Here is a 20,248-nt window from a genome sequence, read left to right as displayed (position 1 = left end):
CTGAGATTTGCTGTTCTTCATGGTAGAAGAAAAACCTTTAGACTCTTTTTTTTTTTTCCAGAAATTATCACTACTCTGAAAGAGCCACTGAGATGTTTCTAGTCTGGATTAAAAGAAAAAAAAAGTGTTTCAACCATTCTCCAAATAATAGAAGCATAATGAAAGTAGGTATATGCAAGAGAAACTAGTTATTGAGTAAAGAGATTTTTTTTAGTTCTTAATATCCTATTTTAGAATATTAACCTGTAAAGAATTCTTAAGATAAAATTTGCAATAATTTTTTTCTTGAACAATCTATATGTTGATTGTCAAACAGTGAACAAAAATGCCAGATCAGCTATGCCATTAGTCATTTAATATTATTATTATCAAATTTTAAAATTGTTTTATTAATTGAAAAATGAATGCTTATATAAAGTGAATAAAAAGTTTAAGCAGTGTAACATTGCATGTAACAAAAGTAAGTCTATCTCCTGCTCCACACCATCAGTCTTGCTCCTGAGAGGGAATCACTCTTAACAGAGTTTTGTCTGAACTTCCTGTGATATTAAGTTCTACACTTTCTGTCCCTTCAACTCCCTGCCATTTCACAATGTGTCTTTGGAGATCATTACATTTCAGCATATACTGATTTAATTATCCTTTTAAATTATTGCATACAATTTTAGTATATGGATGTTTCATAATTTAATTTAACAAGCCCCTCCCAATCTAGGATATTTAGATGTTTTCGTGTGTGTGTGTGTGTGTGTGTGTGTGTGTGTGTGTGTGTGTGAGAGAGAGAGAGAGAGAGAGAGAGAGAGAGAGAGAATATGTTGAGAAAATCTTAAATATTCAATTTCTCATGCATGAATTCACCAAAGAGATTGGGTTGGCCACTTGTTAATGTTATCTTTTTATTGCTATTTCACAATTATTACAGTTGTGGAAGAATCTATTAATTCAATTCTGTATTTATGTAGGCTTACACTGTATCCAGTACTATGTTAGACTCTGTTGTATATAAAAAAATTTTAAGACACAATTCTTGCTCACACATTTTCCTGTGTAGTTAAAACCAGATTTATACACGTGAACTAATTAGAGAAGAGTACAAGATTAGGTATACTGGAAAAAGGAGTCCTGATGTGAGCTCACTTAGGTATTCAATATAAACAGGCACCAAGAATGGAAGAAGTCTGTGTGCACAGGGCAGCTGAAGTGACCCTCTCTATCAGAAGAACATCACACTGGAAACATGGCCTTCCCTGTCATATGAGACTTAACCTAATCTCAAATTTGAAATTTGTGGACAAATTTTGAAGACCATGAGGCTTCTTTCCTTACAGAGAAAAAGCATTATAGAAAGTAATCAAATTTGACAAAAACAAACTACAAATTGAAATAATATTTCTCTGTATCAAGGTTATTTTTCCCTCAGTGAAACAGAATAACCGTCTTTCCAATATGCACAGATATGGGCTTATCTACACTGTATAGATGCAGTGGCTTGGCAACTCTAATTCATTTTCAAAAAGGCATTCTACTTGTTTCACTGGAAATTGCTAGTTGGAAAAAAAATAGTCCCCATTTCAGAGAAGCAAAGAAGAAATAATAAGAGAGAAACTTGATGTTGGTTAAAATGCTAACCTTTGAAGTTTTGGATGGAAGGGAGATTCCTGAGGTATAAAATATCGTATATGGAAATTGAGAGGATAAATATTTAAGAGAAAATAGAAATTGCCATTTTCACTTTGTGAAGAATTCTATATTTTACTTACATCTTTCATCTTGAATTTCCAAACTTAAAATTTGGGGACTTTTAAAAGATGGAAGATGTACAGATTAGAATCTAATACTTTTGTGGGTCATAGTCTTCTTTGTGCTAATACAGTCATTTGAGAGAAATGATATGGTGATAAAATGTGATAAAATATATTTGGAGGAAAGCAGACTGTACTGGATATCCAAAATTTTAGAAAGTGTGTTGCGATAACAGAATGAATGAGCAGTTTTTATAGCGTACTTTTAGTTAAGATGAAAGCAGAGAATGGGGGAAAAAGTGCCTTTCCTGTAACAGATTTTGAATCTGAACTGTAAAACATTTAGTGAAAAATATATATTTTTTATCCAAATAAACATTTCAGTCAACCATTTATCTCTTATTCATTGTAACATGTTCACCAACTAGGAGCATATGCTCTAACATTTAATAAAGTACAGAATATATCAGTTTTTCAAAAAATATATTGTTTTCTCCAATTTTCTATTCTATTCAACAAATATTTCTTGAATAGCTACAAAGACTTAAAGCATTACGGTAGGCATAGAAGTAGGCATTATGAGGAATGCAAACTCAAAAGGCTGGTCTTAGCATCTGGAGACACTTTCCTTCTAATCTCAGCCCTGCCACTTGCTAGTTATGTGACTTAGACATTTTCTTCCATTTTGTGTCCTAGGGGCTGGATTTGATGATCCCTGAGATGCCTTTCAGCCACAATATAGTCCAATCCAGTGAATGAAATAGATTGTATCCCCAAGAAGTTTACAGTATTTTGTGTGGGGTGAAACTGTCACAGAAAATAATTATGAAAGAAAACAGAATGATATCAGTAATTTCAAGAGAGAATTTCAAACAAAACGATGTAGGGTTTCAAAGGAAGGGGCTATCATATCAATGGATGATGTCATTAATAGCTTCATAGAGGGAGTGGCCTTGAAAGATTAAGCATTGATAGTCAGAAATATGGGTCATGGGAACTACTGTGCTCCTTTTGTGGACTATTTTTCATCCTGGATATTACTAAGTATTTGTCATTGACAAAACAAAATTGACAGAAAATCAACTTTTGAAGGTTTTTATTTTATTTTATTTTTATTTTTTTTGTTTTTTAAAGCTTTATTGAAATATAACAATTAGTTTATCATCATTACAGTTTACAATCCAATTAGTTTTTGTCAATTATAATTGCACATAATAATACATTAGATTCAGTTCTACAGTATGATTAGAGATCTATATAATTCACAAAGTGATCATCCCAATAAATCTAGTACTCCTTGCCCCTTACATATATATTACAGTATTATTGACTGTTTTCCTTATGCTATACTTTATATTTCCATGAGTATTTTGTAACTATCCACTTGTACTTAATCCCTTTACCCTTTTTTGCCAACCCCTGAACATCATTCCACTCAAGTAACCCTCAAAATATTCTCTGTATCTGTGGATTTGTTTTCATTTTTGTTGTTTATTTTGTTTTTTAGATTCGATATGTATGTGAAATTATATGGCATTTGTTTTTCTCAATCTGACTTTTTCCATCCCCTTACGTTTAGTCTGTGTGTGTCTTTAATTTGAAGTGAGTCTCTTGTAGGCAGCATATGTAAGGATCTTGTTTTCTTATTCATTCAATTCTGCTCTCTATTGATTTGAACACTTAATTCTTTTTCATTTTCATTTGATATACTTATTAATAGATATATATATAATCATTGCCATTCTTTTTGTCTTTTTGAAATATAATAGACAATTAGTTGCTTGTATTTACATTGTACAATTCAATGAGTTTTTTTCAATTATATTTGACATACAATAATATACCAGTTTCAGTTGTAAAGCATAGTGACCATTGATCCACATAATTCGCAAAGTGATCACCCCACTAAATCTAGTACCCCTCTTCCTCCTTACAATAATGTTTATTACAATATTATTAACCATGATACACTCTACATCTCCATGTCTATTCTGCAACTATCCATTTGTACCTCTTAATCCTTTGCCTTTCTTGGTCCCCCCAACACCACTCCCATCTAGTATCCCTCTAAATATTCTCTGTATCTGCGAGTTTATTTCTGCTGTTTTTGTTGTCGTTGTTGATTTTGTTCTTTAGATTCCACATGTACGTGAAATCATGCAATATTTGTCTTTCTCTATCCGATCCATTTCATTCAACACAATACCCTCTAGGTTCATCAAGGCAATATCTTTTTCCATCCCCTTTCTTTTAGTCTGTGTGTGTCTTTTAATCTGAAGTGAATCTCTTGTAGGCAGCATAGGTAGGGGTCTTGTTTTCTTATGCTTTTAGCCATTCTATCTTTTGGTTGGAACACTTAATTCTTTTCCATTTGAGGTACTCGTTGATAGGAAAGTAGTTACTACCATTCTTTATTCGTGTTTATGATACATGTTTTTTTTTTCCTCTTAAAGAAGTCCCTCTAACATTTCCTGTAATTCTGCCATAATGATAAATTCCTTTAGCTTCTTTTTGTCCGGGAAGCTCTTTATCTGTCCTTCAACTCTAAATGATAGCTTTGGTGGACAAAGTATTCTTGGTTGTAGATTCCGGGTTTTTATTGTGTCAAATATTTTGTGCCAAGCCCTTCTGTCCTGCGAAGTTTATTTTGAGAAATCAGCTGCCAATCTTATAGGTGCTCCCTAGTAGGTAACTAACTGCTTTCTCTTGTTGCTTCTAAGTTTCTCTCTTTGTATTTAACCTTTGATATTTTAATTATGATGTGTCTTGGGCCTCTTTGGGTTCCTGGTTTTGGGGTCTCTCTGAGCTTCCTGGGTTTTATGTCTATTTCCTTCAACAGGTGAGGGAAATAATTTTCCATCATTATTTCTTCAAATAGCTCTTCAACATCTTTTTTTTTTCCCCAGTGTCTCTATGACACGGATATATTTACCTTTAATAGTGTCCCATAGGCTCCTTAAATTATTATTATAGTCTTGGCTTCTTTTTTCTTACCATTCTGATTGAGTGTCCTTGACTTCCCCTTCCTCTATATCGGTGGTTCAATCCTCTTCTTTATCCACTCTGTTTATTCCTTTTAATATCCTCATCATCTCAGATAATGTGTTCTTTATTTCTGACTGGTTCCCTTTTATAATTTCCATTTCCACTTTTATGTTTTTTATCTCTTTGTTAAAATTCTCACTGAATTCATGTATACTTCCCATAATTTTATTGAGCATTTTATAATCAATGTTTTGAACTCTGCATCTATTAGATTGCTTGACTCCATTATTCCTGGATCTCTGTTCTGTTCTCTCATTTGGTTTCTACTTCTTTGTCTCTTGATATTAGCTGCTTTTCTGTGTGTTTCTATGTATTAAGCAAAGCCCCTAAGTCGCCCCGTCTTATTAGCATAGCTTTGTGTGGTAGGTTTCCAGTGGCACAGTCCTAAGAAGGGTTCAGCTATAAGCCAAGTTTAGCCCCAGCCTGTGCCTCTCCGGAGCCAACTGTTAAGATTCAGCAAGCAATCCACAGATGCTGTGCTTACAGTTGCCTCAAAAGGCCACACCAGAAACCAAGGTCAGCTGCCCCTACTGTGAGTCTAGGAGCTGCTCAGCAAGGAGCACCTAACTAAGCGAGGACACACCTGAGTATGCTTGGGGGTTGGTGTGAGTAGGAGGAGGTGGAGTTTTAGGGAATCTTCTGGGCAGAGTGACCTCCGTTATCCAGTTTGATGACGTCTCCGCTATAGCGGTGCTGTGTTCACATGCTCGGAGAGCAGAAGGCTCAACAGAGGAACAATGGATACTGCTAGCACTTCTGTATAAACAAATCTTGCCTCAGGCCCCTACTCTGACAACTCATTGTCCCCCTGTAAGTCCCTTGTGTCCCCTGTGCAGCTGAACTGGTGATGGTGCTCAGCGCAAACAGGTTTATCACTGTAAGTCTGCCTGCAGACACAGCACCGTTAAGAGGCATCTGCAGCTTCTGGCTGCTGCTGCTATGACCTCTGTCCCACTCAGCCTCCTGGGATCTTGCAGCCTCTCATCCTTGCCCCATCCTACCTTTCTTCCACTGTTGCAGGGTGATTTCTTAGATTTCTCCCTAGTTGTATGGCTTGTTCATCTAGATCCCAGGCGATTTTCTTTGCTGTTTGCTCCTTGTTTCTGTCACAACTTTGATTTGGTTGCCAGAAGGATGAACAGAGCCTCTATCATCTATGCCATTTTTTTCTCTGCCATTCTTTATTCATATTTTTGCTACATATTTTTTCGTCTTCTTAGAGAAGTCCTAACATTTCCTATAACGCGGGCTTGGTGGTGATGAACTCCTTCACATTTTTCTTGTCTGGGAATTTCTTTATATGTCCGTCAACTCTAAATGATAGCTTTGCTGGATAAAGTGATCTTCTTTGTAGATCCCAGATTTTCATCACTTTGAATATTTCATGTCAAGCCCTTGTCGCCTGCAAAGTTTCTGTTGTATAATCAGCAGCCAGTCTTATTGGAATACCCTTGTAGGTAACTAATCGCTTTTCCCCTGCTGTTTTTAAGATTCTCTTTTTGTATTTAAACTTTGGCATTTTAATGATGATGTGTCTTCGTGTGGGCCTCTTTGAAATCATCTTATTTGGGACTCTCTGAGCTTCCTGGGGTTGTATGTCCATCTTTTTCACTAGGTTAGGGAAGTTTTCCATCATTATTTCTTCAAATAGGTTTCAAAGTCTTGCTCTCTCTCTTCTTCTGATACTCCTATGATGCAAATGTTGTTACATTTGATGTTGTGTCATAGGCTCCTTAAATTATCTTCATTTTTTTGGATTCTTTTTTTCTTGTTGCTGTTCTGATTGAGTGTTCTCTGCTATATTATCTTCTATATTGATGATTTGAGCCTCTACTTCATCCATTCTGTTGATTCTCTCTAATATACTCTTCATCTCAGATAATGTATTCCTCATTTCTGTTTAGTTTCCTTTTATAATTTCCATCTTCATTTTTATGTGTTTTTTTTTTAATTTATTTGTTAAAGTTCTCACTGAATTCATCTACACTTCCCCTAAATACATTGTGCATTCTTATCATCAGTGTTTTAAATTCTGCATCTGTTAGATTGCTTGACTCCATTTTTCCTGGGTCTCTGTTATGTTCTCTCATATGGTTTCTGCTTCTTTGTCTCTCAATATTGGCTGCCTTTCTGAGTCTGTTTCTATGTACTAAGCAAAGCTCCTAAGTTTCTTGATCTTATTAGAATGGCTTTGTGTGGTAGGTGTACCCTGGCACAGTCTTGAGAAGAGTCCAGCTGTAGACTAAGTTTAACCCCAGCCTGTGCCACTCTGGGGCCACCTGTTCAGATTCAGCAAGCAATCCTTAGATGGTTGATACTCGTGTTGTGCTTATAGTTGCCTCAAGAGACCATGCCAGGAACTGAGGCCAAGTACCACCAGTGCAAGGCTCAGACCTGCTCAGCAAGGGGCACAGTGCATGCCAAGGACACCACTGGATGTGGCTTGGGTAGTGTCGCAGGTTGAGAGGGGCAGAGTTTCAGGGAATTCTCTTGGCAGAGTGACCTCTGTTATCCAGTTCGTTGATGCCTTAACTATGGAGGTGCCTGCATCCTCATGGTGGGGGTGATCAACAGGAGAATATTGGATGCTGCCAGCACTTCTGTCCAGTAGAAAGCCTCACCTCTGGCCCTTGCCCCAAAGCCCGACAACTCAGTGTCCCACCATATGTCCCTGTTGCTCCCCCCACACCCCCAAGAAGCCGACATAGCGCTGGAGCTCAGAGCGAGTGAATCCGTTACCGTGAAAATTTGGCTGCATTCATAGTCCCTTTAAAATGAATGTCTGTACCTGCTGGCTACAGCTGCTGCAGCCTCTGTCTCACTCAGCCATGGATCGGGTAGCCTCACATCTCCACCCCTTCCTACCATTGCAGGGTGATTTATTATTTTTCTCCGTAGTTGTAGTGTCTCTTTCATCCAGATTGCAGGTGACTCTCCTTGCTGTTTACTCTGTAGTTTTGTCACAACTCTGGTGTGGTTGCAGAAAGAGATATACAAAGCTTCTACACTCTACACCATCTTTCCCCTCCCCTAAAGGTTTTTTTTTTTTGAAGTAGTTAAGCAATAAGTGTATATTGTAGTGGTAGACAATGAAGCTAAAAGGGAGATGATGGACTGGGAGAATAGGGAGGGGTAAAGGGAATGGGATTTCACCACAAATGCCAATAACAATTGCCCCTTATATTTGTACAATGCCTAATCTGCAAAGTGCTTTGATATCATTTATCTCTATGATATGACAATATGACAGAGCCATTAAGAGCATGACTTTAGATTCAAACAAAGCTAGGTTTATATTCCAGCTCTGCCACTTACAACTGGTATAATCTATGATAATCACTTTTCCTCTTATGCCTCAGTTTTCTCATTTGTAATATGAGGATAACAATTACACCAGATATGGCTGTAAGGTTTAAATAAGATCACGTATATAAAGCACTTAATAATGTGACTGACACATAGGATATACTCAAAGTAGTAGCTATGGGGTAGTATGTCAGTTATTGTTATCTTTTAGTAGAAAGTCAATACTGAGGCTCTGAGATCCTGCATCATTTATTAGAACCCAGTATTCTTTCTATTACACTAGTGATTCCTATCCTGAGTTTTCTGCCCATACCCTCTGCCCAGGGGGATCTATGAAGTTAATAATGAGAATTTATGAGTCATTTTCAATATTTGAATGAAGTCTAACAGAATACCTTAGTTTACTTGTGATAAATTACACAACTTGACTAAAAGGTCAAGTTTCTTTGCTTTTTGCCTGAAACTATATCAACTCATTTTGATAATACTGACTGTCTTGTGCTGATGGAAAACTGATTGGCAGCAATATATGTCTTTGATGAATGGAAATGAGGAAAGTAAATTTTATATCATACATACAGTTTATCAAGGAGAAATTTCTTTAAAGTTTAGGAGAACATGGAAGAAAAGTAAAATATTCCCTTGTTGCTGAAACTATTGAGAAGCAATGCACTATAACATGTTTTCTCTCTGATGCAGGGAGAGTGGAGAAAAGGCAGGGGGTGGGGATAGACAGATAGGAAGTTGTGGTTAGAGAGAATTTTAGAGTTTGAGGTCTTAAAGTCTTTTTTTTCACATAATAAGCATGTTTGAAATAAGGACATGACTTCTGGTTTTCTCCTATGAGAAGAAGATGAGGAAACTGAGGCCCATAGTGGGGTATGGGATGGCCAGGTTGATTGAAGCAGCTTGTGGAAGAGCCACTATTTCAATCCAGTGTCACGACTCCCTATTCCACAGCTCTCTCCACTCCAAAGCAGAGAAATATGGTCATTCGTTCTTGAATTCATCACAACATCTATGATGGAATTTCTCTATGCTTGATTTTAATATTGACCTGTTCTAGTCAAAGAGAGATAGCAATTGTTAGAAGATGAATAAAAATATAATTAGAGACTTACAGACAGCTAACATACAAAGATCCCCTTTATATTGATTGGATTCTTTATTGACTCAATAGTACAGATCACCATCTCCTGCTCTGAAGCTGTACAGAGAATTCTCTGGTTCCACTTCATTCTTCAGAGTTAATACAAATGCAACAGGCACAGAAGGAAAAGTAATTTATAATAATAATAGTTATCATTTATTAAGCACCCATGTCCTGTGCTTGGAACTTTCCTCACACATCTCTATTGAGTGCCTATTGTGAGCCTGATACTGGTCTAAGATGTGATATATCAATGATCAAGACAGATAAAAGTCAACCCTTGTGGAGCTCACATTTTATTTTCCAAGTGTTTTAACATGAATTACCTCACAACTACCTTATAATATTGGTGGTTATTATTCTTAATTTACAAATGAGGAAGTGAAGATAGAGTTGATAAGTGACTTACTCAAGGCCACACAGCCAGGAATATTAGATTTAGAAGTTGAACCAAGATCTGTCTGAATCTTATATGCATATTTTTCTATTATTGTCTCCTAGTTTCATTCCTAAGTATGCTACCTCACAATAAAATTTATTTCTGTCATTACTCTCAACTCCTATTTCCCCTTGGATCTATCATTTCTTTATATCATAGTGCTGAAAACATGAAGATCAGGAAACTAAAGATAGAAAGTCAAAATGCATTCATGTTGATGAAGCAAGTTGTGCATATGCTGTGTATGTGTTATGTGCCATTGAGTGGGCTCCTACTTCTGGCGATCCTATGAATAAGTGATCTCCACAATGTCTTGTCCTCAACAGCCATGCTTGGTTCCTGCAGACTCATGCCTATGACTTCTTTTATGAAGTTAATCTATCTCCTGATTAATCTTTTTTTTTTCCTGCTGCCTTATATTTTCCCAGCATTATTTTATTTTCCAAAGAACTCTGCCTTCTCATGATTTGCCTGAAGTAGGACAACTTCAGTTTTGTCATTTTTGCGATCCAAAATGTTTCAGGCTTAATTTGCTCTAGGACCCACTTGATCATCTTTCTGGTGGTCCAGGGTATTCATAGAGCTCTCCTCCAAAACCATATTTCAAAAGAATCATTTTTCCCTATCAGCCTTCTTCACTGTCCAGCTTTTGCACCTGTGTATAGTAATTGGGAATATGAGGGTTTGGACGATCTTAGTGTTGGTCTCTAGTGACACATATATGCTCTTGGTGATCTTTCCTAATTCTTCCATTACTGTCCTTCTGAGTCTCAGCAAGTATAAGCTTGCTAACACACTAAACAAAGAGGGTAATATGCAGATGCTGTTTGATTTGTGGAGAAATTCGGGGAGAAGAGATAGGAAACATTTTATGTGAATAGACAACATTTATTGAGTATTTATTATATGTTAGCCAGTATGCTTTTTATACATATTAATATGTTTAATTCTTACAGCAACCCTATAAGATATGTATAGTTATCATCCGTGTTATTTAAGTGGGAGGAAATAAGACACAGAAAGGTTAAATAACTTGCCAAGGACCCCTAGGTAATTTCCAGAACTTATTTAATAGAGATTTAAACGTAGGCAGCCAGTTTACAGAGTTTGTGCTCATAATCACCAGAATAATCCCTATAACATAGTACATAATATCATAACTTAATGATTGTTTTAAATGATCTAGATATGAGGAGGTAAAGGTATAAACTAGGGCAATAACAATGAAAACAGAAAGGAGGGTATAAATGCAATAGTCATTTTAGAGAAAGAAACAACTGGGTTTGCCAAGTCTCAGATTTGAATGACAAGGAGAATGATTGTACTATTGATAGAGATTATTATTTTTTAATCATAAGAAATTAAAGATTTGGGAAGGAAAATACATAATTTGTTTTTTGATATTCTAAGATTGAGTTGATGGTAAGATGTCCCAATAGAAGAATTTATTAACAGATGCAATACTGTTGAAGCTCAAATATGAAACTCAAATATGAAGACAGAACCAGGCTCTGGAGAAAAGAAGAGAAGTATATGGAGAGATGATAGTGGAAGCCAAGATAATTAATATGAACCTAGAAGGAGCAAAGCGTTATGATATGTAAGGTATTTTCTCCTTTCTCTCTCCCCATGATGTTAGTATTGCAATAAGGTTCAACTTCAGATTTAACTTGTTCCAAGCTAGGATGTTCCCCTGCTTTTTCACTCCTCTCTTTACCAATATGAAACCGCAATATAATTTTTTCCCATTCAGGAAAGGAAGCACTTAACAAATTAAGCCTTTAAAAGAATAAAACTGCCTGTGTACCCCTATTGTGATCTTAAATTATGTTTATTAAACATTTTATAAAATTTCAGACATATTGAATTAGTTTTAAATTCTTATGTATATATAGAATTTTTATTCAAAAACCAAATTGCAAATGAAACAAAACCACAAAATTGATACATTTAAAAGTCATGTTAATTAATCAGGTTTTACTGCAATAAAATCACTGGTTGAAATTTGACTATATACTGATTGATAAGTGCAAGTTCTTTTGAGTGCACATGGCTGGGTTACTGTGTGCTGTGAGATGCTTCAATTTCCCTACCATTTTTTATCATTTAGACTACCATGATGTTCCCTATTTCTCATTTGACATGAAAGCATCATCTGTATACATTTATGTGTATTCATTTTTATGAAGTACTAGTTGGTGGCAATATAATCATAAATAAATATATAAAAGTTGGCACTTAAACCATGTGGCAGTATTCAGTTATGAGGCAATTACTTAGAGTATTCAAAACACATTTTGTTGAATATTTTAGTTGAAACACGAAAGTTGAAACACATGCACACAGATATTCCCATAGAAAAGTTATGCCCCCAAGCATTCTAGTTTGAGAAATATTAATTTGAATGTAAAAAAATATATATATAAAGTCTTACTGTGGTTCAGAACATTAGAACATTTCACTAGTACTATTAAATGTAATTCTGCCCTATTTGATCATATAGTGGAAGTAAGATTTAGGGGATATGAGCTCTCAACCTGCTTCTGCTACTATCCTGTTATGGGACCTTAATTAAAGTGTTTTACCTCTCTGAGCTTCAGTTTCCTTGTCTATAAAATGGAAATTGAGGAGAAAAAGAAAGGATGAACAAATGTGATCTTTAAGTTCCTTCTGGTTTTCAAGTCTGCCATCCTTCAGAGTAGATGGTATATATTGTAACTCTATATGTGTGTACACTTACTCAGAAAATGTTTATTTAACACCATGGATCTCAGGTCATTTGGAAAAGCAGAGCATGACTCCAAATTCATTATACAGAATAATCTTTTTCTTGCTGTTTTGGACCTGTAATCATAAATCATGTGCCTATTTGTTAACATTGTCGCCTGTGTCTTTCATCACAACTTTCACTGTGTGGGTTTTCTGTAAAAAATATATCTAATAATAACTATGAGAGAACAATTTTGTTTTATTTTATTTACATGATAACTGTAATCAGGATCATTTTCTTACTATGAAACTTATAAAATTGCACTGTAAATGAAACATGTAGTTACGATGTGTAATTATTTCATTATGACATTTAATTTAATAAAGATCTCTTTGTAAATTAGGGCATAAAATACTTGACATTTGCAATATACTAAAAAAGATTAAGAACTCTTCAGCTTTTAAAGAATTTAGATTAATTTACAAAACAAAAAGTGATTGAATTATATCATGCTTTGAGTCTTTAGAAAATGGGTAATTGAAGAAAACATGCCATTCAATAAAAGCATAGATTAGTAACTCTCAGCTGCCAGTTTTTCCTGCCTAATCAAAGCATTTAGAATCAGTTTTTTAATTAATTAATTTATATTTATGGTGACATTGGTTAATGAAATCCATTAAGTTTCAGGTGGACACTTCAACAGTAAAGCATATATATATTTACACTGTGTGCTCAACTCCCATAGTTAGATTTCTTTCTGTTACCACATATTTGACCACCTTTACTTCATCCATCTCCTCCATCCCCACTCCCTCTATTCTCTAGTAACCACTAGTCTATTGTCCATGTCCATGACTCACTGTTTGTCTTGCTCATTTGTTGCTTTTAGGTTTATATCCCACATATAAGTGATGTCATGTGATTTTCAACTTTTTCTGTCTGGCTTATTTAGCTTAGCATGACTATCTCAAGGTCCATCCATGTTGTCGCAAATGGCAATATTTCATCTCTTCTTATGGCTGAGTAATATTCCATTGTATATATATATATACCACAGCTTCTTCATCCAATCATTTCCAATCATCTATCGTAGGACACTGCGGTTCTATATACTCGTATTGAGAAATACCACAAGCAATTTTATATCAAAAAAATATTTTTCCAAACAAAAATATTCTTTTCACGAATAACAATTCAAAATTGATGTCATTAACGAGACAAAATGAATTGTTGTAACCACAGAGTTTCTGCAAACATTGTAAACAATTTTGGCAACTTTATGCTTATTAGTTGAGAATTCTTTATAATTTCCAGTTTAACTTTCTCCATGTTATAGAACCAATCAGTTTTACCATTGGAAAAGAAAAAGAAAAGAAGAGCAATCATCACTGTCCATAAGAAGACTATTTTAGTAATGATCTAATTTGCCATTGAAAATAGTGGAAGGCTTGCATCTTTCAATCTTGCAGCCAATGATGATTTTGCTCTTGAAACCACCCTTTAATTAGAACAAATTCTACATTTTCTTGTGTATAGATTTATCAGAAATTTTTTACATAGAGTGTCTCTCTTATCTGCAATTTAGTTTTATTAAATACATCCTGATTGCATCTTGTTATCATTTTGTCTTGACTTGCTTTGACTCTTATTACATAAAAAGTGTACTGATCTTTGGGAATTAGTTCATTATTAGAGTCAATTTTAATTTAAAACTTGAGTTACAAGCTTGTATTTATGATTATAAATAATTGACTGTAAAGGAATTCCTAGCATGATGTTATCAGCATAAATTATTATTTTTTTAAATTTTAATGTGTTTTTAAATTATGCTCAAAGGAACAATTTTCCTCATACTTAGTTTTGGTAGAAGGTTAATTTGTGTCTTCCCAATCCATTCCTAGTTTGGATTCCAAGATAAACCACTTGCCTGATAGTGCTATTTTGTTACTATTGGCAAGAATATTTTATTCATAATTTTGAAACTTTATTTGACATAAGGTGGATCACCAGATTGAGTTGGATTCTGTTTATCTTTGGAATCAAAGTGTAATTTTAGTACCAACCACCAGTTGGCACTTATCAGCCTAGTCTACAGATAACCCTTTTTAATTTTTAAGAAAGATATTGACATTTTTTTTTTATCTCGTCACTTTCCTGTACAGCCAGGAGCTGGATATAGGCATTAAATTGCCATTTTTCTTATAAGATGATTGATTTGACTCCTTGTCTTTAATTACCAAATGCTACTGTTGTGATAACTTGAACTTGATTATGTACCATTGTGTGGCAAGCACCATTAAGGATCTGTGAATGTCTTAGAGAAGTTTCCTCAAGGTAATTATGTTCAATCTTTATAGAGTAGGGAGTGGAGGGTAGTTAGCCATAGGTTTGACAAACATCCCATTAGTCATCACATGTTTTCCCTTTTGGGGGACTTTCTGTTCTTTTGTAGTGGAGTAAATATGGGAGATGTTTCACTTTGCTCCGTCTAGACCAGTAACTGGGATTTCCAAGACTGATCTTTTTAAAATGACTTCTAAGGTGATGAATGAATATTTTGTTAGTAGAGCCTGTCTTTAGGCAGTCTGGCTATATAATTTATTATCCAAAATGGAAAACTTTGATTGGAAGAAATTATCACTAATGTTTATACTGGGACAACTGGCATAAAGTGGAATTGTTCCAGGCAACTGCATTATATGACCTAGTCAACTTGGGACAACATGGAGACTTACCTCTACCCCACCTCCCTTCCTAACCTCACTCTTCCTTGTGACCCCCTCACCTAAACTCTCCTTCTCCCAGCCTATTGAAATGTTCTGTGAGACATACATAGCTCAGAGTCTCTTCAATCATATTGATTTGTGTTCTTTCAGGGATCACTTAAACATCTTACTCATTTGTTTTCAAATCAATCAAAAAGTTTTTCATCTTATGATTCCATGTCCCCCTCCTTTGCTTTTGTGCCCCTTTAAAAGTCAGACTTTCAGAGAAAGAGGAAGATAATATTATGCTCTTTCTAAAATGCAAATCTAATCACATCACTTCACTACATAAAACAATTCAGTGGATGTCCTTCACCAAGGCCTTCATGATCTGGTCCCTGCCTCAAATACCACCAATTTCCCATCTACCTCCTTTCACCAATCACAAAATTTTCTCTGTTCATAAGCTGGTGATCCAATGATACAAAACCTTTCACACTGTTGAATATTAGGAGTAAGGGGTATGCCTATAGAACAAAAATTGTTCCTTCGTCTAGCAGAGTGCCTGATGTATAATTGATGCTTAATAAATGTTTGTTGAATAAGAAATGACTGAAGAGTTAAATGCCTTAGGATAAATTTTATTTAAGGCAATCTATTTGTAATATAAATTGGTATTTAGCAGCCATCATCCTCTTAGTAAAGAGTTTTCTATATTTTTTTAAAGCAAAATACGGAGACATTGCTTTCTAACATAGTACTCCTCTCTATCTTTAACATGCTTAAGGGAAGTTAATGTGTTAGTAATGGGAAGCCAATGCCCAAGCCCTTAATTAACCAAATTTTATTCTTTGCAGTTTTATGTGAGGAAAATACATTCACAGACAGTTACATTATCCATGGCATGAATTTTTGCCTTGAGTATATCCAGGGTGAAAAGCTAGCCTTATAAATATGAATTCCAGATGGCTTTCTTTGGATAAGTCTGGTATGAGATCCACTGATATACAGATATATGTTATAGAATTTTACACTCAAAACCTATATAATTTTGTTAAGAAATATCATCTCCAATAAATTTAATAAATTAGGAAAAAAGGAATTTTTAAAATCAATAAATAAAGAAAATATATGATTAAATAGTATATTAAAGATCTTGAATCACTATCATCAGCCTCACAAAACACTTTCAAAGACATTTTCTTCATTTAATCCTTGGACTTGTATGGAGGGACTCTATGAAGTAGGCCAGGCAAGGTGGTTATTATTATTCATTTTTTACACATAAGGAAATTAGCTTGTGACATTTTGTTCATTTATTTCAGGCAATGTAGTTAGGCTTCAATTATTTTTGAGACTTCAAAGTGAATAATAATCATGTTGTAGGGTGCTCTGAGAAATTAATGATATCTAAGGAGTGAGTCTTTAGCATAACTTTGGTTTATTTAAAATACGCAGTTCTGCAAAACCAGGCTACTAAGCTTGAGAAAGACTGGCTGTGTCTGAAGATCAAAATGATAAAGATTAACCAAGTTCTGTTTACTATTTACTCCGAATACTTAAGAGGCATAATCAGAAGCCACTGAAATTTTATTCACTTGTCCAGTTAGGACCTCTCATCAGCATTAGTTCACACAGCTAATTTGAAACATTCTTAGGAAACAGAGGTTATACAGAAAAATCTTGTGTTACTCTCCCCTCTCAAAAAAAAAAGACAAAAACAAACAAACAAACAAACCCAGAAAAAACTAAAGACGAATAAATAAATAAATGATGTCCTCTGATCTTGACCTCAGTTAATGAAAAACTAAGTAGAGCTCTAGACTAGGTATAATCACCAGGTATTTCACCAGTATTTGAATTACTAAATTGTCACTAAAATGTATATCAAGTATTTTTCACATTTAAAACATCATACGCATGTCATAGATCCCAGAAGATGGGGAACTTTGACAGTGACATATAAAGGTATAAATGGCATATTTTTGAGTTATGATCCTTATTTTCAGTAGTCTTAATAACACATTTATCTGTCTTAGTGAAAGGGCCTCATAAATCAGCCATGACAACATACAATGTTCTCAAATTCATGTATGGAGATATAAGTGTGCCTTTAATATTGCCATCGGTTGTTCTAAAGGGTTGTTAAGTGAGTGAGGGAGTGTGTGTATGTTTCCTCTGGACTTTAATGAAAACATTCAAAATCTCAAATAGACCCCTTTCTCTAGTTAACAAATCTTATTGCATGCCTGTTGGCTATATTCTCTAAGTCCCTGGTTCTTTTGACATTCATTTTAAAATTGGGATATTTGCTTAAAATAATTAGAATTAAGGCATGGCTAAGAGAAACTTTCTAAGAATATGGTGATCTCATTAATTTGTCAATTCGATAAATACTTTTGAGTGTTTATTGAATCAATTCAATAAATATTGTTTATTATTTATATAGCGGTATATAGACTATGCTAGACACTTATACATTATTTCATTTAATATCCGCAGCCACCTTCTGCGAGCATTATTATTAATCTCCCTATTTCTTAAATGAAGAAATTGAAGCTCAAAGAATTAAAATGAACTCTTCCTGATCTAAAGGTTTGACAAGTCGTTTAATAATTGTGTGCTTTCCTATAAAATGGTACAAACAAATTCACAGTATTGTTTCATAAGATGAGATGATAGTAAAATCACTTTTGTATATGTTGAACAACCATGAGAGTTTTGTTGTTGTTAGCTAATTTACTAGCATCGCTGGACTGTTGAATGGGCAGACAAAGTACATCTGCTTATGGCATTAGTGATGTGTATATGTGTGTGTATGTATGTGTATATAATATATATACATATAAATATTCATATACATACATGTGTGTGTGTGTGTGTGTGTATATAATTTTTTTTCTTTTTTTTTCAGGCTAGGCGACCCTTAGTTGATCTCACAGATTACAAGGAATTAGTCAGCTTACAATTCCTTATTTTTTATTTTCTTATGTTTACAGCACCTGATGATCTTCCTAGGTGGTCTCCCATCCAAGTACTAACCAGGCCCAATCCTGCTTAGCTTCCGAGATCAGATGGGATCGGGCTTGTTCAGGGCGGCATGGCCATAGAATGTATAAATGTTGATGAATATTTTCAAAGCGTAGAAGTAGCCATGAAAAAAATACTTTGTTTTGCTAAAACATTTTATATTTTAGAATTGTGCTTACTTTGAATTACCTATATGTAGAGATACGATCTTTTCAGAACTTTTCCTAATGTCTTAATCTAGCTTCCTATTGAATTCTTGGGATTTGGGAATATTTTTTCATCCACTCACATTTCTAAAATCTGCAAAATGAAACAAAACAAAACAAAAAAATCCCCCCAAAACTGTCTTTTCTTTCCTTCTCAAATTCTCAGAGTATCTCCCTCTTTTGATAGTCCAATGGTATTACATTAGTTCACGTCCTCATTAACTCTCATAGCTAATCTCTTTTCTCCAGTCTCTCTCTTTTTCTAATTTATTTAATTACTATTTATAGAATTACTTTACCAAAACTCTTCTTCTTTAATTCAGAGACTTGTAAAGAATCCTTATTGCTTACATATCAAGACCAAACACCTGTGCATCATTCTCAAGATCTTTCAAATGCTGACTCTTGACCACAGATCTAGTATCTAGTTTTACTCTATCCCTAATATTCTATTTTGGTTAACCTAATCTTTTCATCAACTTCTACACAAGCCGTGTCGATTCCTGCCTCCAAGATTTTGCTCTTGTTATTGCACTGACACATGGTGTTCTCTCTTCTTCTCTCCATCTCTTTATATTCTCATCAACTGCCAACATTCAGCTCAAGTGCTGAATTTGCTATGAAGTTTTCTCTATTACTTCAGGCGATACTCAGTTCCACTTTCTCTGATTCCTGTGATTACAACACACATGTTAGTACTTAATTGGTCTCTATTTGATATATGTTGATTTTGTCTCTATAACCAGACTGTAATTCCTCAGAGTCTACACAGTAAGTACCCAATAATTAAATAAATATTCTTATTTATTATTATCTAGGCACTATAGAGACTCCGTAAATTTAACATTACCTAAGTTGACTAGATAAAATATGGTAATGTGGATTTTTTCATCATTCACAAATGTATGTGCTTTCTTCAAATACTCAAGTATTAACACTAGAAGAACCCAGAAATCACTTCTTCAATCAGTCTTCCTCCTTTGGTTTTGAAAGTATTTTCATATGCATCCTCATTTAATCATCATAAAGAAAAGATATTTTTCTTAATCTCATTTTAGAAGTGAGAAAATAGAAGCTAAGAAGGGAAGATTATAATGTTGGAGAAATCCTTAAGTCATGACAGACAAGTAGGATATTCATAAGAGAGAAAGATGAGAAGCAAAGGAAATTAAGGCATTTTTTATTCCTGGACAGCAGTCATGATGTATCATCAGTACATTTAGTGACATATAAGTAATACAAAATGGCTGGAACTTAGGATTGGTTCAAGGCAAGTAAGGGTCTGGAAATGGAGGATGCAGTTTGAAAAAACTCCTTAACATTTCTAAAATTGAGCTCATCATCTTTGCTGTTCCCTTTCCAACTAACTCCATATATCTTCCTTCTCAGTGATTTCACCTCCATCCATGCAACTTCTTAATTTTCTGAGAGAAATTCAGCTGTCATCCTAGACTCCTGTTTTTCCCCTCTCCCTGCACAGCCAGGTGCTGAATTCTGCTGAGTGTGCATTCAAATTAGACTGAGAAGTTGTTAGAAATGCAAATTCTGAGACCCAACACTGGAGCTGCTGAATCAAAAACCCTGGGGTTGGGGCCCAACTATCTGTGTTTAAGAAATCCTCCTCCAGGGTATTCTTATGCATATGAAAAGTTGAGGGCCACTGCTAAAAACATTGAGAAATTTTTGAGAGGCTTGAAGCAGGCAAGTGACCTGATAGGATATACATTTTAGAAAGGTCATTTTTATATTTATGTGTGAGATGGAATGGAAGGAAGTAAAACTGAAGGTAACAAGACCAGTTAGTAGAATAAAGTACAAAATGAGATACATGAGAAGATAGATTTATGAGATATTAGTGAGTTAAAACTGATCAATTTATATTACAATTTGGTTGCACAGGATAAAGAAGTGGATG

At 34.7% G+C, this 20,248-nt stretch overlaps 1 protein-coding gene and 1 pseudogene across 1 annotated transcript in view; one reads left to right on the top strand and one right to left on the bottom strand.

The window, feature by feature from the left end:
• IL1RAPL2 (interleukin 1 receptor accessory protein like 2) overlaps nucleotides 1-20,248 on the top strand; it is a 1,186,660-nt gene that overhangs the window by 743,351 nt on the left and 423,061 nt on the right. The window lies entirely within an intron of this gene.
• Nucleotides 18,088-18,209, bottom strand: LOC111732011 (annotated as a pseudogene).

Source organism: Pteropus vampyrus, unplaced genomic scaffold (assembly GCF_000151845.1).
Source record: "Pteropus vampyrus isolate Shadow unplaced genomic scaffold, Pvam_2.0 Scaffold419, whole genome shotgun sequence".
Classification (NCBI taxonomy): domain Eukaryota; kingdom Metazoa; phylum Chordata; class Mammalia; order Chiroptera; family Pteropodidae; genus Pteropus; species Pteropus vampyrus.
Note: the sequence above shows the minus strand (reverse complement) of the source record. Positions and strands in the feature narration are given on the sequence as shown.